Below are 27,113 nucleotides of genomic sequence, written 5' to 3'. Positions count from 1 at the left end.
CAAACAGTCATGTTTAGTCTTCAATTCATATGATGTTTCTAGCTTTGGACACTGCTTCTCATAAGACTTTCTCTTACATTGTTTTCATGTTTCCTGGTCCTCCTCTTAACCTTCTGATCCCCCTCCTTTTTGGTGTTTGGATGGCTCTTCCTCTTCTGCATGCCCTGTCTTTGAGTCTCTTATTTTCTCCTTTCTACATTACCCCCAGGTAATCTCACTAATTCTTATGAATTCAACTTCTTATGTGTTTGTTGGGCATACCTCAGTTCAGACCTCTACTCTGTGGTTCAGACTGTTATTCTACTGCCCATTAGACACGTATAACTTGATGTCCCACAGGTTCTTTTAATTCAACATGCCCATTATATCTTTCCCCCAAATTTATTCTTGCTCTAGAATTCATTTGAATAAATAATGTCATCATCCATTTAATTGCCTAAATAGGAAACTCTGAAATAAATCTCTATGTATCTCCCTAGCCAATCAGTCACCAAATTTTATCAATTCTATAGCCTAACTAGATTCTTTATATTCCCCTCATCCTATGCACAATTAGAGCAGAGGCAGTTTAGTGCAGTTAAGTAATTAAAAGCAGAAACAGTGATATTCACCCAAGATAAATATGATGGTTTTAACTCTTTAATTTTGGTCAGGTACTAAGCCTCTTCAAAGCCCAATAATCTCAGATGTCAGATAGGAATAATTATAAATCTACCTCATAGGGTCATTATAAGCATTATATAAGATAAGGTATGTGAGGAGCTTAGCACAGTAACTGTTATAATCTAAGCACTCAACAAATGTTTGCTGATATTATTTTTATTATTTTAAATACATTCTTGTGCCTTTCAGTTCCTAGTGGTTTGATAGTTGTTATTATTTTCATTTTATAAATAAGAAAATTGAAAATTTGTGAGATATTAAGTAACCTTCCTGTTATTACACAAATAGCTAATGGATTAAAATAAAATCTTATTCATTTCCAAATTCCAGGCTTTAGGTGTGGTATTTAAATTTAAAATTTTGCATTTAAGAAAAATAAATGGTTTATATTTTTAGGTAAAATTGAGGTACAATCAATTATGTAACTTTTATTATCACAGCAGAGAAAACGTGTGCTTTTTAAGTGACACATAGCTTTCCCTGACACTGAATTAGATAAGAAATGTCTTACGTTGAACTTTAGGGAATACTGTTTTTCAGTAGACAATGCTTCAGCAACATCTTTACAGGAGGTATAATAATAGATTTCATATGACTATTCTTATATTATAAATTGGAAGGATGCAATATTCAACCAGACTGATTATTTCAAATCTGAATAGGATTATAATAACATAGCTTATCTCTAACCTCTAATAGCTGCCAGTTATAAAATATGTGGAATCATTGTATAACTTAATGGTTCGGTGGAATCCAAGAAGCTGAGTGCATTCTGCATTATGTAATAGATAGCTCAGCTACTTTTGCTTGCATGAAATTATTTTCTCAGTGCATCTGCTACTATTCCAGCATTAGATTCCCTTTTTCTTTCAGCTCTTCTCAACCATATCTTTTCTTTTTAAAAAAAAAAAAAACTTTCCATATCTTTTATTTTTTTATTTTATTGAGGTATAGTTCATTTACAATATTGTGTTAGTTTCAGGTGTGTGACATAGTAATTCAAAATTTTTATACATTATACTCCATTTATAGTTATAGAGTATTGGCTATAGTCTCTGTGCTATACAATATATCCTTATAACTTATTTACTTCATACATTGTAGTTTGTACCTTTTAATCCCCTAACCCTCTCTTTCCCCTCCCCTCTTCCCTCTCTGTGCTGATAACCACTAGTTTGTTCTCTACACCTGTGAGTCAATTTCTTTTTTGTTATATGCACTAGTTTGTTTAATATTTTAGATTCCACGTGTAGGTGATAACATAGAGTATTTTGTCTTTGATTTATTTCACTTAGAATAATACCCTCCATGTCCCTCCATGTCCATCCATGTTGTTGCAAATGGAAAAATTTCATTATTTTTTATGGCTGAGTAATATCCCATTGTGTACATATATATACCACACCTTCTTTATTAGCTGTATTCTTTATTATAGTAATCTAACCATAATTATCTGGAATTATGGAATTCCTCGGAAGGGATGAAAGGGAGATTTCCCTTGGAGGATGAAGGCTGTGTGTTTTTAGGCTCTTTGATTTTGTGTTGTTTTGTTCCACTTAGTTTGTTCTTTTCTCCTTTGACTGCCCCATTTTCTTACTTTGGGATTTTCTACCCATTAATGGACTTCCCTAGTTGGTTCAGTAATCATTACTGTTTCCATACTACAGCATTCTCCAAATAACTGAGCCAAATTTTTGCCTTCTGTTGGTCTGATTTTCTTAAATGATGGGATTTAGAGTTTCTAGAAAGGGAGATGGAGTACATACTCTTCAAATAAATTTTCCAAAGTAGTATTTCTCTTAGGCCTTGCTAGAAGTTGGAGTAAACCGACTAAAACAATTTGGTGCTTTGATAGTGAGAAGATACAATCATTTGGTAGGAGAGAAGAAAGACTAACAGAATTCAGCATGATACAGCAAGAAATCAAAGCAAGAACAGAAATTTGGGAAGTATATTTAAAGTTATGTGTTACTAGAAAGATGTGAGATTGTAATTTGCTCATATGTAAAGCTCTTAGATATCCCCCAATCTGCTTTTTGACTTCGTTTCTCCATATTAAAATGATGCTTCTTGATGTAAAAATAAAGGCATCTAGCTAATTTGGCAATTGTTTTAAAGTTGGCTTAGACTAGACCAAATTTTTTCCCAGCAAGCATTTTCACAAGGGCTCATTGGCTTCTGATACAGTCTTGCTGTGAAACGGTTTCATGAACCATTTTGTTGAGCCAGATTACATACAGAATCCATTTCCTGTGAGCATCATGGCTGAGAGACCTCCTGCAAGCCAGTCTTCCAGTTAAATGCTCCAAATTACCAGTTAATTGCTCTAGCCTGACGCAACTGCCTTATGCATCTTCCAGAAACCAAGTCAGAAGGAAATCATGCAGATAACTGCAAATTATCCAGTGGATTTCAAACCATCTATTTGGCTAATCAAATATTGAACATGTTTAGCATTTACCCAAATGTACCTGAATTGGCAAAACTCACACTCTCAGAACTGCATTTTTTTCTCATTAAGCAGCATATACAGTGATTAATAAACCTAAATTATGAAGTCAACATTTTAATTGCTAATGTACTTGGGTGCTTCTAGTAAAATTTGGTTTTATTCAATTTATTTTGCATATCATAATGGGTTTCAGGAAAGAGAACACACCCGCGTCATCAACTACGAAAGAAACATGCAGACAGGACAAAGTGGAGAGCGTGGGTGTGCCTTATTGGTGGCTAAAGTCCTATAGGAGTTTCAAAAGGACTGCCCCGCAGAAATAATATCTTCAGCCTAATCATTTAGGGTATATTCAAAATGTCTTTGGGAGCCTTATCCAGACTTGGAAATGAATGCAAACCTGCCTTATTAAATAACAATATAACTATCTAGCTTTAATGAAAATGAAAAAAAATAAAGACTTTTGAATTACAATAGGCCACTCATGCAGAATAATTCCTGCACAATACAGGATTCCAACGGGGGTCTGATTTAATACTGATGTTAATGAAGTGCCAAGAAGAGAGTGAGTAATAGGGTGAAATTCTTTTGTAGCGATTTCCAGGAGAGGGATTTTATTTTATTTTTTTTGGAATAGAACTTTCTTAGAAATTTCAAATGGAGCAATTTCTTTTGGATGGGAGGGTTTGATGGAAAAGAGAGAGAGGAAAGGATGGAGAGAGAAAGGGTGAGTAAGGGGGAAACATTATCTTGCTTCTTTGTGAAATAAAAATTTGCTCATGTGGTATAAAATGAAATTTACTAAATGTGAAAATGAAATGAGCCCACCTTGTACATTTTCCAAGCTGAACAAAATGCGAACAATAGAAACAATAAAGAATAAAGACTTGTTGTGAATTTAACCAGTTTTAATGATCTTCTGGTTCTTTGATACGTCCTTTAAAAAAAATTGCCATCCCCAAGGTAACAACATCGAAATATCATAGGATTTAAGCTATAAGTAAAATAAAAATGCATCTTATCACTGCAGTTAAAGATTTCATTTTCCAAAAGGATTATAACAATAAGAAAATACCATTTCAAGGGATTGGATTTATTCAGCAGAAGTAGTGGTCTTACTCTCATTACCATCTTTAATTTAGAAAACAGTCTGCAAAGTTATACATGTGATATTTCACCTATTCTAGAAACAACACTGACTAATTTGATACGGTTACCTGTTTGTTGCAGCTGTACACTATTTCCCAAATTTTCCAACTGCAGAATATTTATGGAACAGTAAAAGCCCTAAAGCAGAAGCTTGGATGGCTTAATAGAGCATACTTTTTATATATTTCGGAAGATGTTAAGCTTACTAATAAATATCGCTGTTCTAATATTTGAGAAATGGTAGAGTTTACCTTTCACCCTCTCATTCCAATTTAAAAATCTAATCTGCAACACATTTCTTGTTTTCTATCATTTTGTTTGAGATGCCCCTTTCCGTGCCTGTTTGTGGGTATTAGGTTGTTAACTTTTCCCAAGACTATAAAGAATAAAACATTTTAATTCATCTTTTGAAAATAAAAATGCTTCTCCTGTGTATATACAGTTTTGCCAGGATTTGCTCCATTCTGGCATCCTGTTGTCCTTGCTCTATTAATATCTATAAATCATCACTTTACTAGTAAGCCTCCTCTGGTGTGAAATCTTCAGTGCTGCCTACAGAATGAAGTTTAGACAGATTGGCAAACTATGTTCTCTGAAATCTGTCCCTTTGCCCCTATTTGCCACTAATGTTCTACTTAGAAATGCTACTGTAGTGAGAATGGTTTGCTCACCATGTTAACAAACAAACAAATAAACAAACAAACACCTTTCCACTTTTTGCCATACTCATGTCCCTCTTCCAATCATTCTGGTCTCTTTCTATGGAAATTCTAGCTGGCTCTACAGGTCTAGATCAAATGCTACTTCTTCCACGACGCCGTTCCTAACTTCTCTGTAAGATAAAGTCACTTTCCTTTCTCAGTTCCTACAGCAGTATTTGTATCTCTCTAATTACACACATCAACACAATATATTCATCTCTAAAATTGGACGTGAAGCATATTATCATTGAGGATCAGAGCGTGGACTCAGGAGCCAGGTCTCCTGGGCTCAAATACTGACTGTGAAATTTTTTAGCTGCGTGAATTTGGATGAACTACTTGAACACTCTGAGGTTCAGTTTCCCCATCTTCAAAAATGAGATGCTAATGGTTCCAACTTGAGAAGAGTTGATGTGTTCCAAACACATAGAACAGAACTTGCACATCGTGGTTGAGCTCCCAGAGGCAAGGGCAGTAAAATTATTTATTCTTGTTTGTAAACAATAGGGTCTCAAGTCATGTTTGTTGACTACATGTATGAGTCAAAAATTTTAATAAGAATCCTTTGGGTTTGAATTTTCTATGAGGGCTTCCTAGGTGGCTCAGTGGTTGAGAATCTGCCTGCCAATGCAGGGGACACAGGTTCGATCCCTGCTCCAGGAAGATCCCACATGCCACGGAGCAACTAAACCTGTGTGCCACAACTACTGAGCCCAGGCACCTAGAGCCGTGTTCCGCAACAAGAGAAGGCCCCACTCACCGCAACTAAAAAGAAAGCCCACGCACAGCAAAAAAAAAAAAAAAAGACCTAACACAGCCAATAAAATAAATAAATAAATAAATTTATTAAAAAAATGATATTGAATTTTCTATGATTGAATCTTGTTTCTTAGGCGCTACCAATAGTTCAGATTATTTGATTAGTTGATGCCTATTGAGTCATCCATGAAATACTTATTGAGCACTTGTTGTAAGTAAAATATAGTGGTAGAACCAGTGGGAGGCAAAATACACACACTTTGGCCTCAAAACACACAATCCTGGTTGACACGGAATCATGCCATGAAAGCAGAAAGGATAGCATTGTGTAAAAAATACGTAGTTTTGACTCATAAAGACCTGAATTTTGATCGTATTTCTGAATCTTCTAAGCTGTAATCTAGACATTATTTAAGCACTTCAATTTTTCCAAATAAAAGAAAACAGAGACCCTAATAATATCATATCATAGTTTACAGTACAAATAAAAATGAGATATGTTAAAAAAAAAGCTCTACCATATTATTTGACACAACAGTCCCTCAGGAAACACTAGTTTTCTTCCCCAAATTAAATCAGAAGAGGTTTTTTTGTTTTTTGTTTTTTTTAATAGCAAATTTAGATAAACATTTAAAAGCCTTAGCTGGAAGTTAAAACAAAGTATCAAGGTAAGTGTGAAGCATTTACCTATATGTTCATTTGTTCATTCATTCAAAAAACAATGATTGGGTTTCTACTTTGTGTAAGATACTGCAGCTCATGCCATGGAGAAGTATAGAAAATGGGATGTGGCTTCTATACCTAAATGGCTTGTAGTACAATGCAGAAGTTCTGGCATATTTAGAAATAATTATGGTGAATACTATATATGTGTATTATAACATGCTTTGAGGTTCCTGAGGAACGCGAGCACATTTTTCCTTGAAAACTATGGAAGGGGACTTCCCTGGTAGTGCAGTGGTTAAGAATGCACCTGCCAAAGCAGGGGACATGGGTTCGAGCCCTACACTGGGAAGATCCCACATGCCACATGCACCTAAGCCCGTGCACCACAACTACTGAGCCTGAGTGCCACTACTACCGAAGCCTGCATGCCTAGAGCCCATGCTCCACAACAAAAGAAGCCACTGCAATGAGAGTCCTGGGCACCGCAGCGAAGAGTAGCCCCCACTCATCACAACTAGAGAAAGCCAGTGCACAGCAACGAAGACCCAACACAGCTAAAAAATAAGTAAATAAATAATAAAGAAATCTGAAAAAAAAAAAGAAAAGAAAACTGTGGAAGGGTCTATGGGGTCTGGTGCAAGCTGAGCTTAAATGGCAGATAGGATTTTGACAGGTCAGGTTAGAAGTTGTGTATTTCAGTTAGCAAAATGTAGCACAAATATGGAAAAGTGTACCACACATTCAGAGAGTAATTGGAAATCAAGTTTTAGGAGAATATAGGGTGTGCTTAGGAAAATCCTATGTGATAAATACAGATTGGAAGTTGAGATTAGTTTCTTGGCTGGGAGATAGTCAAGAGATTTGCATTGAATTTAGTTGAAAAAAAGAAGCCACTGAAGACATGTGAGCAGAGAAGTGACACAGGTGATATGATCAGAGCTGTACTTTCAGAAGTCTAAACTGATGGCTTGGAGTTTAGAACAGGTTGAAGAAGTGTCTAGTGATGTGGATATTAGGTTGTTTAGGTAGAAATAATAAGTTCTGAATTAAGGTGATGGTGATCATAACAGCAGAAAAAAAGGATTAACTGGAAAAGACTGGCTACTAACATATGGCCTTAAGAATACATAAAATTGTTAAAGAAGGAAAAAAATTAGAAAGTGGAGCCAAACTTTCTCGGCATCTCTATGTTGGGTATGGATAGTATTGGGCTATTCATCTCTTTTCATCTTTAAACACAGCTCAAGATAGACTGTATTTTCAGTACAGTACAAGTAGCCAGACTAAGTTGTTCTTAATGAGTTTAGTGAATGTCACTAACTCATATATTTAAAAATAATTTATTAAGGTCCTTTCTCTAGTAATTGCCAATATACAATCAATCTGGTAAGGCAACTGAAACTAATCTGAAACGCATAGACAAGCACCCACCACCTTTTCTACCTAAATAGGACCAACAGTCCTTCCCATACAGTATACTGTGAAGATTTCTTGCAAGTTGAAGTTGGAGACCATTTATGGCAGATTGTCTTTCTGTCAGGAGCTCTGCTTCCCTTCCTCATGGCTTTCCCAACCTCATTGTTCATTTGTAGTTGCTACTTTAAGAATTCCATTTGGGAAGCATGGCCACGTTGCCTGAAAGCGAGGGCACTTCTAGAATGATCGAACCCTTTATTTCTGGGAAAATATACCCCCAAAGAGAAGGTTAAAGATGCTGTTCCACTCTCCATATTATTACACTTAACCAACCGCTAACTCGGGATAGAAGTCGTTATGTAAAGAACACCCAGGGAAAATTTTAGGCAGCACAAATGATTTGTACTAAGTATGTGAAAGGCCCTGAGGAGTATCCACTATTTCACCTGGAGATATCAGAAAATGGAAAGTTGTATCGAGAGAGATTTTGAAATATTTTTTCTGGGTCAGCAGCTGTTTGTCATGAGAGAGAAGCTGGCAGTCCACCTCTCTCCCAGCATCACCACTTCTCCACTGATGCCGAAAGAAACCTGGAGACCCCACTAATCTTCCTTCTGTCTGGTGCGTGCATCACAAATGTAGCACCGAGGTATCAAGGAGCAGGAATTGTGCTTATCAGTGACAACAAGAAGATTGTGTCTATCTTTACAATCTTCCTAAGAACACTGTGTGGTAAGAAGTTTTCAGAGATGGTTCTCAATGACCCTCGTATTCATGCCTTTGTGTAACACCCCTCCTTGAGGGTAGGATGAAACTAAGGACTTGCTTTTAAGAGAATATGGCAAAAATGTTGGGAAATCTCGCCCTTGATTATGCTACAAAAGATTGTGACATATCTTATTGTCACATATGGACTCTTTCTATTGCTTTCTTTGATTGCATTCCTTTTTATTTATTTATTTATTTGGCAGTGCTGAGTCTTAGTTGTGGCATGTGGGATCTTTAGTTGCAGCATGCAAACTCTTAGTTGTGGCATGTGGCATCTAGTTCCCTGACCAGGGATCAAACCTGGGCCTCCTGCATTGGGAGGGTGGAGTCTTAGCTACTAGAAGACCAGGGAAGTCCCTTGGATTGCATTCTTTAGTAAGCAAGCTGCCATGTTGGAAAAGTCCATGTGGGAAGAAACTTAGGGTGACTCCTGGCCAACAAAGAACAGAGCCCTTCAGTCTAACAACCCGTGAAGGACTGAACCCTGCCAACAACAATGTGAGTAAGCTTAGAAGTACATCCTTCTCCAGCTGAGACTTCAGGTGAGACTATGGCCATAATTGACACCTTGATCAGGTCATATGAGAGACTTTGAGACAGGAGACCTTGTATAAACTGTTCTCAGATTACTAACCCTCAGAAACTGTGAAATAATAAATGGGTGTTGTTTTAAGCTGCTGATTTGGGGGCAACATGTTACACAGTAATAGGTAACTAATACAGTGTATATTTGATTCATACTCTAAAATTCTAAAAAGATTCATCTGTTTCTATAATATTATTTAAGAATACAGTACACACTTGTGGGTTTGATTCCCTTTGGATAGCAGACCTTTTAATTAATTACATTTTTTGTTGATTCTTCTGGAAATGTCTCCATTCATTCTGTACAAACTTTTAGCTTCTCTTTTTTTTTAGGTAAATACTTGCCAAATATATTTATTGGATTTTTTTTTCAAATTCAGGAAGCAACTTCCTGAAATAAAGGGCTTTATAGTTAAATATAATTTTACATCTGAGTGTGGGCATGGAGGTAATTAAGAAGTGTATACTTATAAACATCACAAAACACACTAGTAAAATAAACATCCAACAGGCAAAGACGTGTTGCTGTGTTGTATGTGTGGGGGGGTGTGTGGTGTTTTGTTTATTTATTTACTTATTCCCTAAGTATCTGAAGGTTAGAAAGTTAAGGTTGGAATGAAGGAAAGGAACCTAAATCATTTACAGTGGGCTGAGACAGATAGTTTATTTCATTTATAAAAAAGATTGGAAAGTAAGGATCTAGTTTTAAAATTCCTACGCTTCCTCTTACTTTCTAAGTCATAGTATTGTATCTTGTATATATCAACTACTTTAAAAGGCCATGTAGAAAATAATAGCTTTTCTCTAGAATTTCACTGTAGGGTAATGCAACTCCATGATTTTCCCCTACTAAATAAACGCATTTGTGGCACTGTTGGGTCCTTTCCAGTATCAACCTTACAATCTTTATGATGTTGACATTTCTTCCAGCAACTTGGAAGAGGTTCTCTACCAGAAATATCATATTCCCTTAGGAAGCACCATTTTTGACTGTGTTCTTTAAGTTGGGAAGAGTTTGGCCTATACATTCTTCAGTTCCCGTGAACATCAAAACTGGTTTCTTGAAAGCAAGAAGAGCGCATATTTAGTGGCTAAAGAGTTTTTTTCTCCCTCAGGCTAAAATCTCAAGGTTTCTTCCAAGAGGTACAGATTGTTCTGGCTACAAAATCGTAGAAATCTCATGTGCTTGATATATTTTTACTTTTCCCTTTATATATATCCCAATGTTAAAGAGAAAGAGAGATTTTAAATAAGCAATTTGCAACATTCATATAGTATATAATACAGTTTTTGGGGGAAAGTGTTTCTTTTGAAATTTCCAATACAAAAGGGAAAAGAAGCTACAAATCTGTAAATCTGTAAATTTGTACATATAAAAGCAGAAGGAGAATTGGGAAATGTGGTTACATCTTTTTCTCACTCCAATTCATTAGAACTAAGATCTGTCTTATAAGATCTAGTTAATAGTTACTTGAAGAGAAAATATACATAATATCACTCAAGATGAAGGCCTCTGTGGTAGGATGAATATGCAGATCTGATTTCTACAGGAAGGTATTCACGTTTAATCAATGACACAGTTTTGGAGAGCATAGTTCTTGACAAACAAGTATATATGGTAACAGATGTATCTTTGTTGTTCAACCTCAATAAATATGCTTTAGCAACTCAATTGGCACCTAATTAGCAAATAATTAGAGTCTCAAAGAATATTAATTTACATTTGGCTGTTAGTTAACTCAGGGCCTTTAATACTTTGCTCTTAGTAGCCGTTTGCATAAGAATTTTACTACATTTATTCCTCTTGCCAAGTGAAATGTCAGGAAGCTAAGAGTTATTAGAGCATTCTAATTGAAATTTGAAAACTAATTAGAATGTGTGTTCCTATTTAGAAGCTTGCTGAACTAAAAAGTCTGGAGCAAAAATAAATCACTATATTTATACTGTAACTGTCATATATTCTTAAAATTAAATTCAAATGTGAGACTTGATTTACAACATGACCAAAAATATACACCAAAGCACTTTAAACTTCTTCAAAAAAGTTGTGAAGATATTTTTGAAACTAAATAGAAATAAAATCTGCTTTTCCTGGGATAAACTAACAAGTAAAATAGCAAGTAGTAGAATTTTAACAACATTATATGGAAAATATGGCAACACTGGCCAATATCAGCAATTTCATTCACAGGAACTGCTTGGGATTAAACTTTTGCAAAGAAAAACTTGGCAGGCAAAATTGTCAAACTCTTTCCAGAAATCAACTGACAAAGAAAACACACACACACGCACACACACACACACACACATGCACACAGAGTCAAGAAAATTCTGGTATCAGTGGGATATCCCCAAATCTCATACAAAGATATAGGAGCCAAAAGACAGTATTTGAGAATCTATGATTATTTGAGTGTATGTTAAAAACATACTTATATTTTAAAAAAACAATGCCTATGTTTTACAACATAGAGAGTTATGCCTTGGGGATTGTTTATTTTGAAAATGCTCAACATTTGAATAAAATAGATGCCACCCCCCAATATGAGAGATCACTGCACCCTTTTTTACGAGTCATGTTCAGTCACCTGGGAAAGTATTGAGCCCCCACCTCTAATGCATAGCCTCTCATCTACCATGAGGTGCTCTAGTCATTTTCTGTGCCCAAGTTTTCCCAAGAATTCATTCACTCCAGCCAGCAAACACTCGTTGGAAGATATCTTCTTGTGACAGAGACCATTCAGAGAATAAAACTGATATAAATTCCTGACTTTGTGGATCCCACACCCTAGTGGAGGGAAGGAGGCATCTGCAAAGCAAACCCAGTTCACATTAACCCCAGGCTCTCCAAACTTAGGGCTTTCATTTATTCATTTGCCAAAGAAATAACAGACATTGAGCTACAGTGGGGCTCCCCGGCTGGAGAGAAAGACAATATACAAGTAAAAATAGATGTAATCAGATGAAAGAGGACCTTCTCTTACCCTGCAAAATGTACGATCCCAGAGTTTTTCCATCACTACCTACATGTGTCAGTAGGTATGTGGCTTTCCATATGTTATAAGAAAAGTGATAGAAAGTTAGCTTGGGTAGCTCATGACATCCCATTTTGCCCTTGAAGAGCATTTTTAGTTCAAAATGAAATGTTGTGTAAAATCAGGATTGTGGAGTTGCAGTCAGATCAATTGCTGGAGAAATCTGAAGGGCAAGAGTCACCTAGGGCAGCAGCTGGTGAGGGAGACAAGGAAAAGCAGCTACAGGCACACCTAGCGTCTGTTGGGCAAAGGAGGCTCCTGGGGTCAAGAGGGCTGCTGAAGGAGAGCAACCACATCAGAAAAGCTGGAGGTATCACAGGATGCCTGGGGAGTCAGGAGGCTTAGGGAGGAGATGGGGATGGTGAGTCACCTGCATCTAGAGAGATGCAAGTCAGAAGTATCTGTAGTGGGCACAGGGAGACCTCCTGCATGGGGGAACCTTTGGAGAACCCGCTAAATTGTCAAGACAGTCAACAGGCATAGCTGCCCTGTGATTGTCATGTTAGAACTGGCCTGTGACACTATATCTTATCTCCCTCCTTACACTGCATCCTCCCTAAGATGGATGAAGCACTGGAAGAGAGGATAAACTAGAGAGAGTCCTACTCCATGAGGGAAGAGAAAAGTTAACTGGATCCCCTTCCCTGGGGGCTGGTCTTCCATCTGTAGGAGGTCCAAACGCAGGGGACAGGTGTATTTGTGTGTGTGTGTGTGTGTGTGTGTGTGTGTGTGTATGCAAGCGCACATGTGCGTGAGGTTTCAAAGTTAACAAGTTTGACTATCACGGCACTGGGCATTAACTTAAGGACCTTGGTGGGTTTGTTTTGTTTTGCTTTTTGTTTCTTTGTTTTGTTTTTTGAAATAGCATCTTTCTTCTCCCATTCTCCTGAATGTGCATTCACTCCTACCACATAATGGATTGCCTGACTTTATTCTCAATACATCGAAGCAGTCAGATTACCTAGCGCACAAGTTTCTCCTAGAAGGAAAGTAACATAGTCACTGCATTCAGCTAAATGATGCCTATGTGGTTTGAAATGGTGAATGTGCCTTCTGAAATAAATACCCAGTTTCTACACTGACAGCATCTGGTTGATGATGGTTGTGTGTGCATATAGTTAAGAACTAAATTGCTGATACATTAATTCAGTGTGTCATCATGATCAATACCAATCGCTTTAGCAAAATTGATCATGCAGTAAACTGTATTGATCTTAAAGGTAACTAGAGTAAGATCCTACAGGACTGGGTTTCAGTCATGTTGTAGGTATAGATGTGGGCTGAACTTTCATAAAGCTCACAAAGGCCCTGATGCATTTTCAGATCTCTGATATTATCTGTGACTATTTTAATAAGTATCTTGACTTTAGATTAATATGCTATTTATGTAAATTAAAGGAATAGTGTGAAACTATAACAAATAACACAGTCTCTTTGAAGCCGAGCTTTTATGACTGACACAGCTGTTAAAACACCCCTTTAGCTCTCTTATAGAGCGAGTAAGAAGAGTGTGGAAATCACACTTGGAGGGAATTGCCAAGGAAGTTCACACACAGATTCCCGCATCCTCTGGTAAAGTGCTACATGACTTTGAGCTGACCTTGAAATTTATGGTCTGGCACCAATAGTCATTAAACTGGGAACAGCTTGTGTAATGTCGTGATAGTAAGTGGTACCCAGAAATGTGTTAGCTGTAGAAAGAATTAAAAATATCCAATTTAGTTTTAATTCTGGAGTGGAGAATGGCTTGTGATTTTGAGAAGTAGTCACAAAGTTGAATGCCAATCTAAGGGAAAGGACAATGTTTGTGATCTTCTAAGTGTGCTTAAAGCATATACTAGAAGCAGGCTAATTGTTCTGATTTTGCTGTGAACAGCTGGTAGGCGTGAGAGTAGTTGCAGTGACTTTCATCAAGTCTCTTGCTGTAAATTTACAAATTGGTCCCTTTTTCCTTTGCTCTGTGGAGCAAAAGGAAGTAAACTTATGCTTATCTGACATATGAATGAGGAACCACACCCTCTTAATGGCAGTGTATCTGAGCCTGAGGGCAATTTACATCTTCATTACACAAAGAGTCATTAAATTTCAATTGGACCCAAGGTAGCACAAGTTAATCTTTATCCCCTGAGTTCCTTGAAATTGTCTAGGCTGTTTTACAGTTTAGTATTTGGTTGGTATGGATTTATTCTACTTCATCTCAATGTATATAAAAATTTGGTTGGTAAATGATAAATAAGACCTATGATATTGAAGCTTTAGGATTGTCTATATAACATGAATAATATTGACCTATTAAAAATAAAATGTAATTGGATTATTAACCACAAGTGAAAAGAATCTGACAGCTGAACTTGCTTCACCCACAGTCCCTGGAAGAGGGATAGCTCTGGGTCATTATTTATGTGAGTAGCTAGTGATTACCAGCAGTGTGTACCATGTGGATTGCAATGAATAATTAAGAGGGATCAATCAGCTTTCCTCTTTCTGACATTCCTACCAGAACTGGGGAATGAATCAGCCAGGTGGAAGCCGAGAGAGTCGTGGATGGGCAGAGAGTAGCTGAGACACTTAATGATCTAAATCAAGGGTGAAGATCCATGAATTTATGCTATTTGGGTCTCTAGAGCCACTTTAAGTCTAGAAATTCCTTCTACTTCCAATCTCCTTGTGGCCCAGCCCTATCCCTGGATTTTTTAAAAGATTTCTAAAAGATCTTGGAGGAATTCACTAGCAGAAAATACACACCACAAAGAATAAGGCAGAAAGTAGAAGAAAATACTTTGTTGTTTACCATTTTCACTTCTTAAGGAATTACAGTTCTGTGTAAAGCAAGACTTTATCTAACCCAGCTGTTTCAAAACTTAAGTCCATAAGCCTGGTTTCCTAAGAATCAGTCTGTAAAGTATAAGACAGATTTCCAGAACCTAGCTCACTAGATTTGACATCTCCTGGGTGGTTCCTAGGATCTTCTTTTTCTGACAGCTCCTAGGCAATTCTGATGTGTAGTCTAAGTTGTAGTCTAAGTCTGATGTTGCCAACTGTCTCATTTTGCAGAGACAACTGAGACACAGTGTCTGTAAATGTCAAGCCCCAAGCTGCACAACTAATACGTGGAATAACCCTGGGGTACACTAGCACCTCCTTGTTTTGAGAGACTTTTCCAACCACCAATTTATTTTCTTGCAGGTATTTGGAATGCTTATTAGCAGAATCAACTTAATTAATCCTCAAGGACTAGTGGATTGGAACTTTATTGTGCTGTTAGTACACTTTTCTATTCTATTATTCTACCCTTTATCAAGGCTGAAAATAAATGAAAAAACCAGAAGATATGTCAAAGAGTGTTTTTCCTATGTTTTCCTCTAGGAGTTTTACAGTATCCGTTCTTATATTTAGGTCTCACATCCATTTTGAGTTTTTTTTTAATATGATGTTACAGAATGTTCTAATTTCATTATTTTACAAGTAATTGTCAGTTTTCCCAGCATCACTTATTGAAGAGACTGTCTTTTCTCCATTGTATATTTTTGCCTCCTTTGTTGTAGATTAATTTCACCGTAGGTGCATTGGTTTATTTCTGGGCTTTCTATCCTGTTCCACTGATCTACTACTTTTGTGCCAATACCATACTCTTTTGATTATTGTAGCTTTGTAGTATAGTCTAAAGCCTGGGATGGTGATTTCTCCAGCTCTGTTCTTCTTTTTCAAGATAGTTTTGGCTATCCAAGGTCTTTTGTGCTTCCATACAAATTTTAAATTTTTTTGTTCTAGTTCTGTGAAGAATGCCACTGGTATTTTGATAGGGATTGCATTGAATCTGTAGATTGCCATGGATAGTATGTCATTTTAACAATACTGATGCTTCCAACCCAAGAACATGGTATATCTTTCCATCTGTTTGTGTCATCTTCAGTTTCTTTCATCAGCGTCTTACAGTTTTCAAAGTACAGGTCTTTTGCTTCCTTAGGTGGGTTTATTCCTAGATATTTTATTCATTCTGATGTAATGGTAAATGGGGTTGTTTCCTTAATTTCCCTACCTGATCTTTCATTGTTAGTATATAGAAATGCAACAGATTTCTATATATTAATTTTATATCTTGCAAATTTACTGAATTCATTGATGAGCTCTAGTGGTTTTCTGGTGGTGTTTTTAGGATTTTCTGTATATATATCATGTCACCTGCAAACATGACCATTTTACTTCTTCCTTTCCAACTTAGATTCCTTTTGTTTCTTTTTCTTCTCTGGTTGCTGTGGTGAGGGCTTCCAAATCTGTGTTGAAAAAAAGTGGCAAGAGTGGGCACCCTTGTCTTATTCCTAATCTTAGAGGAAATGCTTTCAGCTTTTCACCATTGAGCATGATGTTAGCTGTGGGTTTGTCACATATGGCCTTTATTTTGTCGAGGTATGTTCCCTCTATGCCCACCTTCTGGAGAGTTTAAAAAAGAGTACAATGGAAAAAAAAATACTGAAAGATATACATTCTCAAAGAAATGCTAGAAAGAAATATACTCCACAGTGAAGCTGGTTTATGAGACAAGGAAAGCATAAGAAGAATCTTGAAAGATTCTTGAAAGACACAAAATGCCACAGAATGTTAAATTTATAATGAAATTCTAGATCTTGAAACACTTTTGTAAAGGGAATATAAGCAATCAAATGCAAAGCTACTATAAATCAGTGTTATTCTTCAATTGTATCAAAAACCAAGTTAGGATAAAGATTTATTTTAAAGCCATAGTAAAATACTTATGAAGGGGATATTCTCTAAATAAGCATCTTCTTATTTTCATTTTCAAGGTATTTCTGTAAATATTTTTAACCAGAGTCTATTTCTACTTTTTAAAAAATGATTTGTCATCACATTTGTTTATACACAAAATATTTTCTTAAAGTCTTTTTGATTTTTTATTTTCTTTATGCTAGATTTCCCCTGCCTGCTAGGTTCAAGTTATTTAGCAGATGTAGCCTCATCTCTATCTTCCAGATCACCTTGTTGAGGGCTTATTGAAGCATAGAAATGAACACAAATTTAAAATGTCATTATGAAAGTTTGAGATTGGCACAAGGAAGAAACAATGTATCAGCAAGTCCACTGAAATTCTCTGTGGTTTTACTGAAATTCTCTGTTGCTTTACTTATCAAAGAATTTCTGCATATTCCTTTCAAAGAGTGGTAAAAAATGGAAACAAACAAATGAAAAACAAGTAAATAAAAATATATAAAAACTGAGCGTTAGCTTTTGTTGGGAAAAGAGAATTATTAGTCCCACTCCTGCATATTTTCCATAGAAGGTGCACTCAATCATATTCTCCCCAAAAAAGGTGGAATGTTGAAGAGAACACTTCAAGCATTCTCTCCATCCCTCTTACTTTTTCCTGGAGGACAGAGCGGTCATTACTCTGATTGGTTAGCACTTGATATGCACTGGGCAATGTTTTTACAGTGGGCAGGGCATTCCATGGAAAGGAAATGAAGGTGGATGTCTTTCTGGTTCTCACTGGAATAGCTTTCATCCTAGATTTTCACAGCAGTAAGTAACAAGCTTTTGTGTATGTGGTGCCAAGTGTCTGAAACTTGCACACTAGGACAGGAAAGTAGCCAATTTCAAAGCAGCACAAACTCTGTTCCAGGCAATGTTCCAAATGTATTACAAAAATAAAATCACTTCATCTTCGTAACTCCCCCATGAGGTAGATTCTATTATTATCTCTATTTTACATATGAAGAGGCACAGAAGAAGAAACTAAGTCAAGGTGATCTGTCCAAGGTTTGGAAGTTAGAGGGCTGCAAAACTGGGTTTAAAATGCAAGTAGTTTGGACTTCTAAAAAGAGAGTAGGAGGAGATCAGTGAAAACTCTCCCCAGGAGAGGCGGGTGTTAAACTGGTCAAAAGTAGTAAAACGCTACCACTTTTATTGTCTCCAGAGATTGATCCAAGAGTTTACAACAGAGCAGGAGGTATGTATTCATTAAAATTGATGGAATTCTGAGAGAACAGTGAGAAGCACAACATTCAGTAGCGGCTCTACCACAGCTCTGGGTCACAGAGCAGCCATTCCTGGGGGGCTCTGTAGATGTTCCGAGAAATGTCTAAATATTCCTGCCACTTCTGCTCTGTAGGGAGAGTCCAGACAGGACGGCTGGGGAAGGGCATCCATTTCCCCAGAGTTGTGTGTCACTATCTCTGGTAGATTTGCAGCCTGTGAACATCCGTAGGTACCACATAGCCCAGCTCAGGGCCACAGAAGATCCTCACTGGGCTGTGGATTTCATTCCTGTTCCTCTCCCCCAGCTCCTACTCTGGAGCACAAAGTCTCTGCCCAGAGGATGGTACAGCAAGCCTCAGAGAGTGGTAACACCCACCCCTGCCAGGTTTGACAACTGAACTGAAGTAAGTGGCTCAACCGGTAATTCTGGTATTTAGAGAAAGTCTGTCTCAATCATGCCTGGACTAAACTGGCTTCTTTATAGTGGGCCCAGTGCCATTCAAGCCACCAAGTATGTCTTTGACATTTCTCCCTGTGGGCTATCCTATTTGTTAAAATCATGAGAGAAGATCACATTTATTGATTTCTTATCCTAACACTTAGTTCATCCCTTTCTAATGTTGAATCACTGTTCAAGCTTTCAGACCAAGACAAATGAACTAGTTATATACTAACTCATGTAAGTGGACAAGAGCTTCATAAAATGAAACAAGAAGGGGAAACACTGGTTAGGCTTAAGGTACCCATTTTTCTCTCAAAAAGAAGGTAGCACTTTGAAAAAAGAAAGGCTTGGTTTGCCACTTGGAACTGATTTCTCTGTGATTAATTCAGGTTTTATTTGACTGCTAACATAGTCACTGTGGTATTGGAAAGTAATTACATATTTGTATGTATTTGACACACATTTCATTTAATGCCTATAATTTTCTCACTATTCTGGAGGTTGGAAATTGGAGACCAAGGTGCCAGCAGATCCAGTGTCTTTTGAGGATCTGCTTCCTGAATTAGATGCTGCTTTCTTGTATCCTCACAGAGCTGAAAGAGGGCTAGCTCCCTGTTTTATTCTTATAAGGACACTAATCCCATTCATGAGGGCTCTGCCTTCATGACCTAATTACCTCCCAAAGGCTGCACCTCCTAATGTCACCACATTGGGAATTAAGCTTCAATGTAAGAATTTGGGGAGACATAAACCTTCAGTCCATAGCAGTGGGACATACCCAGTGCCCCCACCTTCTATTACAGGGTTCCCCGTTAGAAACATAGGTTTGAATCCTATTACTAGGTAATTTAGGCCCAACCAGGAATATCAAAATGTATATTTATTAATACAACACTTTTTATTAGTATCTGTAATTTGCCCACACACCTAGTGGAGCAGGTACTGAGGCCACATTTTCTTTGTGGTATCAAGAGGTCTATACATCCAAATGAAAACTGTTGTTGTTGATGTTTTCCAGTTTTTCAGCTGTGCATCTGTAACCAGAACAACAGGTGATGGACAGCTAATGTGCCTGTGTGTCTGCCCCTCTCGGTCCCACCTCTTACTCGAGTCACTGTTGTAGCAGTCACTTTCTGCACAGAAGTTGACCAGCTTTACACAATTATGGTTTGCCTCTCCTTTCTTCCCTTGACGCTCCTCTGATACCAAGGTACAGTGCACTTATGGGATGCTCTAGACACTCAAGCCTGGGTAACTCAAGTGTGGGTATTTAGCCCCTGAAGATTCACCCTTCAGGTGATAGGTAAGTGCTTTTGCCTTTTGGTCCCTGGAGGAAACTTCACATATATGAAATATAGTCACACGCTCAACAAAAGGTTCAGGTGGAACTGGACACCAGTGGCCCTCGTCAATGGGCAGCAGGGTAGTGAATCCTTTTATTACCTTTACCTTTCTCCATATTTTACTCCCTAGTAACTCATTCTTGCTCCTTGAGATCACTTCTCAAATACACTACCTGCATGGACGCCTTTCAGATTCTGATACTAAAATATGGTAATGTGGGCAAGGTGAGGGAAGGGGTTTTGCCTGCTAGAGGAGGTGCCTGAGTAATTATACAAACAGTACTGTTTTGTATAATTACTCAGGAACGTAATTTTACGTTGTATTCCCAGACCCAATCAGAAAAATGCCGTGTTTAGTACTGACTTTTGTTTAGAAATAGATGTCATTTTCTTGCTTGCACAGTTATCAACTTTTTGCTTTACACAGACTATTAGTCTCACACTCAGAGTCCTAGAAGATAAGGCTATGGAATTCCAGCTGCTAGCATGAATGAATGGCTTTAAATATGAGCATAAGGAATGTGAGACTTATCACTATGTCATGGGGAACCACCTAATGTTTTTCGGGAGTGGAGTTATTTGTTAATAGCCTCACTTAATTAAATTAACCTGCTGGTGATGTTGAAGGTGAGTTTATTTCATGATATGGTGAGTACAGATTCACCTAACTGAACATAAAGGATCAACCTCCTAATTTCTGTTCCAGTTTCTGGATGCAACGCAATATAATATATATCTGATGTCATATCCAATTTAAAGATATTATAAATATTTAGCTAAATATTCCTTTTGCTTGTGCATAATTTTTGTATCTTTTGTTTACATAACATGAATTTGTCCATTGTTTTTTACTAAATTAAACTTACCATGCAGAGATTCTCTTCGTATAATATTTAATCAGTTAACTTACACAGAAAGCTACCCTAACAGTATTGTAATAAATAGTATTTGCAATCATAATGCTGTTTTAACGTATACTGGTCACTTTTCGCATTTAGGTTTGTTGCCTAAAATTCAAAGGCCAAATATATTAAGAATTTCAATAAGCAAACATTATTCTTTCATAATTTTTAACTAGATCCTTTCATTTTCTGAAACTTAAGAGCTAGGATGCTAAGGCTGGTTTGCTAAATATTGTATTCTGTACTCCATTTAGACTTTGATTTGGATTTAAAATTCAAAATCACTTCCATAATTTCTATCCTTGTGAGTGTGTGCCTGTGGGGATATTAAAATAGAGAAAGAGCTACTTGGAGAGATGAAATGATTGAATTTGATGCCTAAGGCCAGAAACCTCATTTTGCTTATGTTAATATGTAGAACTTCCTGCACTCCAATTCATGGCTAGTAAATGCTTTTTCTTGATTTTGTAAAATTCAGCATTGTATATCCCGGTTGAGAATCTTATTTCTTTTGTTGCAAATAGTGCTAGCTACCAATCGCAATCTAGTTTCTATTAGCATAGCTCAATTATGAAGTGGTTACACACCGATATTGAAAATCTAAACCTATATGTTGCTTTCCCTAATGCTACTTTATTTAAGATTGCAGATTGAAGCTATTGTAATCTTAGGTAAATCAGTAATTAACTTAGCACAAAGATTGAATATAGAGATGAAATCCTAAGACCTAGGAGGCATTATTAAAGAAAAATTTTAATAAATATCTGGCAGAATACCATCCTTTTCAAAAAAGTGCAAATATCTTAGTGCCCCACTATGAGAGGGTAACATTAAGAAGACAACTTTTGTTAATGTTATCTTTAAATTAAATAGTTAATTTATCCATTTCAACAGCTCTTTACTGAACACCAACTTCTTGGCATTCCAAGGTGAATAATACAGTGTCTCAGGCCTAGGTGAGCTCAGAGCATAAGGTGGGATTGGAAGGAGTTAGGAGGAATTTACAAATATACAAATGTAGTTTGAAATAGTAAACAACTTACAAATGATTATAAAAATATGGAGGATAGAATAAATGCCTGAGTCAATCATAAACAAAGCTTTCCAAAGAGAAAAGACACATGTGGAAGAATCCACAAACAGGGAACTGGGGTCAGATCATCACAGGAAGAAAGAGAAGAGTGTGTGCATAGGCTAAGATCCTTGACAAAGTATGCCATGTTTTAGTTATGGGGAGAAGGAGTGATGAGGCCCAGGACAGAAGCCTGGAGTAGTTTGAAGCAGGGGATAACCGCAGATAGATGGGATAGGTATGTTTTATATAGGACCCTCTATATGATGCTAAAGTGTTTAGGTTTAGAAGAAGGAAACCAGTTTAATGAGATTTGCACTTTAGAGAAATAACTGATGGGGCACAGTGGAGGAGCACCTGGTGATGAGTACAAAGTTGAAGCAATTGTTTAGTGAAGACTGAGTCTGAACTAAGGTTCTGGCAGTGGGAATGTGGTGGTGAGAGAATCACCTGGGTGTCCCGACTGATGCATTGTGCGAAATGAGGCAAAAGGAAGAGTCGTAGGTGATGCCCAGCATCCTCCTGCTGAGGGGATGCCGCCATCAGTAAAGGCATGGAATGCCGGAGGAGGAAAACTTGGGGACTTGAGAGTTTGGAGGTTTCAAAATATTACCTCTGTTGTTTCCCAGCTTTCTTAATAGACATAAAATTATGTAAAGAAATAATTATAACAATGTATCTTGGAGTTTGTAACATAAGAAGATACATGTAACAATGATATCAGGAAAGGGGGAAGATGGATAGAGGTACATAGGAGTAACATTCGTACATCACACACAATTTAGTTAGTATAAGTCTGAAGAAGATGCTTATAAGTTAAAATGTACATGGTAAGTCCTAGAGCAACCACTAAGAAAATAATTTTTTAAATATAGTGAAACAAAGATGAAAGGAATTAAAAGTGTCTAGTGTACTAGACAATATTCACTTTCCGCAAAAGAATGCAGGAAAACAGGATTAGATTAGCAAAACAGACATGAGACAGGCAGAAAAAAAATAATATGAGAGATGTAAATCTAACAATATTAATAATAACGTGAAATGTGAATGGATTAAACAATTCAATCAAAAGGCAGAGATTGTTAGACTGGATAAAAAAAACAATATTCAACTCTATAGGAAGCACACTATAGCATCAAAGATACAAATACATTGAAGTAAAAGTATACAAAAAGATACGCCATGCAAGCTACAACCTTAAGAGAGTTGGAGTTGCTACAGTAGTTTCAGACAAAATAAATTTTAAAATAAAAATGTTAGAGATAAAATGGGCCTTTTTATAGTGATCACAGAATCAAACCATTCATCAGGGAAGATCATATTCTAGACCATAAAATAAGTCTTAATAAATTTAAGCAGGTTTAAATAGTAGTGCTGGAACAATTGGATATCTATATGCCAAAAGAAATGAGCATGGACACACATCTTAACATCTTTCACAAATGTTAACTCAAAATAGATTATAGACCTAAATGTAAGTACGAATATAGATGACTTTGGGTTTGACAATGAGTTTTTAGAAAAGACGCTAAAAACACAAAGAATTGATAACTTCAACTTTATTAAAATTAAAAACTTCTTTTCTGTGAAAGACTCTCTGAAGAGAATGAAAATACAATCCACAGCCTGGGAGAAAATATTTGCAAAACTCATATCTCATAAAGGACTCGTATCCAAAATATAAAAAGAACTCTAAAAACTCAACAATAATAAAATATATAATCCTGTTAAAAGTGGGAAGATGATCTAAACAGACAGTTTATGAAAGAGGGCAATAGCCTAGGAAAATGCTCAACATCATTCTTCATTAGGGAATTGCAAAATCAATCCTACACATCTATTACAATGGCCAAAATCCCGAAAAACCTGACAATATGAAAAGCTGATGATCCTGCAGAACAACAGGAACTCTCATTTACTGCTGGTGAGGCTACCAAATGGAGGATAGTTTGGTATTCTCTTACAAAGTTACACAGTCTTTATTATATGATCCAGCAATCATGGTCTTAATTACTTTTCCAACTGATTTTGAAAACATGTCTACAAACAAGCCTGCACATGTGTTTATAGTAACTTTATTCATAATTGCCAAACACTGAAAACAACCAAAATGTCCTTCAATAGGTGAAAGGATAAACAAACTGTTGTACATCCATACAAGGGGACGGCACTTAATCATAAAAGGAAACGAGCAGGCATGTCGTGAAAAGACGGGGAGGAATCATAAATGCATATTAATAAGTGAAAGGAGCTGGTCTCGAAAGGCAACCTACTGTATGATTCCAATTATATGACTCTGGAAAAGGGAACATTGTAGAGACAGTACACAGGTCAGTGGTTATCCGAGGGTGGGGGAAAGGGGAGAGGGATGAATAAGTGAAGCATGGGGCTATTTATGGCAGGGAAGCTATTCTGTGTGGTACTACTGTAATGACAGATGTACGACATTAAGAATTTGTCAAAACCCATAAAACCTTACAACACAAAAAGTGGATGTTAATATGCCCAAATAAAAATGTATATATATACATACATATATGTAGGTAGATATATATATATATATGTAATTTAGAAGTATGGGAAGTCCCAGGAAAGAATGTAGACTGTGACCACAAAATCTAACTGTATTACAGAGACATGATACAACCTGACAGATGGAGGTGAGCGAAAAAATGGGAACCTCAGTAACTTTGGGAATGAATAGAATTTGTAATACTGAAGCCAAAACGACTGCATATAAGTACTATACACTAGTTGATAAAGTTGTTTCCTATAGGATATAGGTTAACCGTACTGACACTGCTGTACATTATACCTGAACTGAATGATTAAATAAAGGGATGGCAGATGGTTGCAGCCTGGTTTCTCACTGTTGAAGTGGAAACATGTAAATCAGCAAAGAGGGGAGGCTAGAATAACCATGTGGTAATGGATTAGAATTGGAGACATCAGAAAGAACTCATGTTTACTTACAACAGATACAGTGTTTAAATATAGAATATTTATAGATATGCGTGTATACATGGTTTAGTATACGCACATGTATTTCTTTGCTCTGTAAGATGAGGACCTTAAAAATGTCACCTCAGTTGCAATAAGTGTACCCAGCACACAGATCTTGGTTTTAAACACCACCTCTAATAAAGTGAACCAGAGTTTTCTGGAGAAATGGCTAATTCTAGGACTCTAGCAAGAAATGTACAAGATGAGTTGGAAACATCTCATAGTACTGGAAAGTAAGGAAGTGCTTAAAAATAAACGTATATAGATGTGGGTATGTCAGAGGGACATGGGAGCCAACTGAAGGACCTCCCTCACCCCAATGGCCAAAGTTAAAATAATTTGAGCAAAAAAGCCGATAAAGTAGCATTGGAGTATAACTAAAAGTATAAAATAAAGTCCATGAGCTCATACTAATATAAATACATGATTGAATAAATTAATAAACGGGTGTTAAGGGACAAATCTCCCATGTATAAGAATTCCAACTAAATTACATAGATATTCCACCCTAAACGAGGGGAGATAGTAACTTTCTTTTTAAGATCACAGTCTAAAAATGGGGAGAGAAGAGTAACTTTACAGTGGAGAAATGTATCTAGATTTTACCTAAATAAAGCTGATTTAAAATTAATTTAGGCTGAAATTTTGTAAAGTTCTTCTAAATCTATAACAATACTTCTACATAGCAATTCCCACAGGTTTTGACTTTTTACGTATCTGCTGTGCTTCTTTTCAGAAAAACATCATGGAAAATATTTTTATTAAAGACTACTGGCATTAACCATTTATTTTCTTTATGTTTCTGTTCCGTCTCTTATTTTTCACTTTTATTTGAATCCAATTAAATGAATATACAATTTTTTTGTGTGTGTTTTTAAACACTTTGAACTCCTTTTCAGATATGTGAGTAGAATATTAGGTTGTAAAGTAAGGAATCTTGGTTACATGGGATTTTTTTTTTTTTTTTTTTTTTTGCTAAAGGGAATCTTGGGAATCTTGGTTCAAAATTTTCATTTTGTAGGAACTTGAAATCCAGGTTGGTTGAGTCATATTCAAAGTCATATTCTAGTCACTTAAATAGTTCAGTCTAAGACCCAGGTCTGCAATGTTTGCTTTCTGACAATATTTTTCTTGTACTCTTTCATCAAGCATGTCTATTTTTTGTCAAGAAGTGTAGCAGATTCCCCTTTCCCCTTTTATCTATCTATCTATCATCTATCTATCTATGTATCTATGTATCTATCTATGTATCTATGTATCTATCATCTATCATCTACCTATCTATCTATCTATCATCTATCTACCTATCTATCTAATCATCTATCATCTATCATCTATCTATCCATCTATGATCTATCTATCTAATCTAATCTAATCTAATCTATCATCTGTTTATTTCTAATTCTGATGAAATTCACATAGCATAAAATTATCCATCTTAAAGTGAGTGGACTTTTAAATCTTTTTGCTTTGGGTTAATGTCTACAATAATTTTTTTTTTCTGTTCCTGATATGGTTGTGAAGTGAATAAAGATCACTTTAAGCTTCATAGTTACCTATTAAGTATCCTCCTTTGTGGTGTCCTTCTGGTCTGGGATTTTCAGAATAAAGTTTGTGTCCAGAACCAAGGACTCCTTGTTGCTTCTTTTGGATAGCCTTTGAGGTCGGTATTCCACGTAGTGACCTTTCCCCACATGCTGGCATTCAGAATGGTCTTAACTTCTTTTTTGCAAATTATCTAAATCCTCAGCTTCGTGTCAGTAAAATTACTGAATAACCAATTCATAATTACTATAAAGGTGTAAGAGAGGTTAAAGTATGAGGTTCCTAACTGCCTTTTCCTTAATCCTTCCCTTTCATCTGAAGGTATAAATATGTTTCAGTAGTGGACAGAGATTGAAGATCTGTGGATTTTGGCTAACCCTGAAAGGCTGTCTTACTCTGTGCATTCAGGAGTTAGTGCCTGTTTAGGGTGAGCACTTTTTATGCCAAAACATCTCTTGGGTTCCCTGGATTTATAAATAAGAGACTTGGATAGTTTGCTATGGGAACCTTCCATGACACTCTCCAGAACTGAATGTGCTTGTTTTCTTCTGTAGGACTTTTGAACTATGGATACGGTTTCAATTTGGAGGTATGAGTGGATGGTCCCCACTCGACTATGCC

Source organism: Hippopotamus amphibius, chromosome 5, assembly GCF_030028045.1.
Source record: "Hippopotamus amphibius kiboko isolate mHipAmp2 chromosome 5, mHipAmp2.hap2, whole genome shotgun sequence".
NCBI classification, from domain to species: domain Eukaryota; kingdom Metazoa; phylum Chordata; class Mammalia; order Artiodactyla; family Hippopotamidae; genus Hippopotamus; species Hippopotamus amphibius.
Note: the sequence above shows the minus strand (reverse complement) of the source record.